General features: G+C 41.7%; 1 non-coding gene across 1 annotated transcript; it reads right to left on the minus strand.

Moving 5' to 3' along the window:
• Nucleotides 1-613: 613 nt before the first annotated feature.
• Nucleotides 614-720, minus strand: LOC126025104 (U6 spliceosomal RNA). The gene has a single exon (XR_007501150.1). It is a non-coding gene; the product is annotated as a U6 spliceosomal RNA (small nuclear RNA).
• Between the last annotated feature and the right edge of the window lie 465 nt (nt 721-1,185).

Genomic DNA, 1,185 nt, shown 5'->3' on the forward strand with positions numbered 1-1,185 from the left:
GAGGTGAGGTGTCTGCCTTGCAAGCGCTAGTGAAGGAAGGACCGCAGTTCGATCCCCTGGCGTCTCATATGGTTCCCCCAAGCCAGGGGCAATTTCAGAGCGCTTAGCCAGGAGTAACCCCTGAGCATCAAATGGATGTGCCCCCCCCAAAAAAACCCAAAATAGAAAACAATAAATTTATACTTTTGTTTTCATTTGCCTTTGAAACAAAATTAGAGGATCACTCTCATCCCAGTGATTCAGATCTGGAGGTTTTAGTGCCTGGTGCTGGCCTATGCTTTGGGCCAACAGGGCTACACCTGACAGTGCTGACGTGAGGGTATGAGGGGGCTCCTACATCTGAGGCATGTGCTTAACCAGCCACATCTCTCTCTGAGCCCTGTGCTTTAAAGTTCCATTGAAGAGACGGAACTTTGTTGTTTTGCATTTTTCTAATCCCTTAAAGTTGTTGTGTGAGTGGTTTTCCATTTTGGATTTGAAAGACAAAAATAACCCATCCTTTTCAGCTTCCCAGGGCTCAGAGACTCAAGGCAGTAATAACTCCATAATAACCCCAGTCCTTCTCTTCAGCTCTCCAAGTACAAGGAGACCTCTCCATTATTTTCCATTCCACAAATAACTGTAACTTTTCACGAATTTGCATGTCGTCCTTGCACAGGGGCCATGCTAATCTTCTCTGTATTGTTCCAATTGTAGTATATGTGCTGCCAAAGCGAGCACAAATAACTGTAACTTTTCTTTTTTTCATGGTTCCTTATTTTTTATTGTTAAATTCTCTTTATTTAAACACAGTGATTACAAATATGATTGTAGTTGTATAATTACAGTCATGTAAAGAACACCCCCCCTTTACCAGTGCAAGATTCCCACCACCAATTTTCCAGATCTCCCTCCTCCCCACCCCACCAACACCTGTACTCGAGACAGGCTTTCTACTTACCTCATTCATTCACATTGTTAGGATAGTTCTCAGTATAGTTATTTCTTTAACTGCACTCATCACTCTATGTAATGAGCTTCATGTCATTAGCTGCACCTATCAACCCTCATCTCTCTTGTCTCTGAGATATTGCTAAAAATGTCTTTCATTTTTCTTAAAACCCATAGATGAGTGAAACTATTCTGCATCTTTCTCTCTCCCTCTGATTTATTTCACTCAGTATAATAGATTCCATGTATAGGAAA

Source organism: Suncus etruscus, chromosome 12 (genome assembly GCF_024139225.1).
Source record: "Suncus etruscus isolate mSunEtr1 chromosome 12, mSunEtr1.pri.cur, whole genome shotgun sequence".
NCBI classification, from domain to species: domain Eukaryota; kingdom Metazoa; phylum Chordata; class Mammalia; order Eulipotyphla; family Soricidae; genus Suncus; species Suncus etruscus.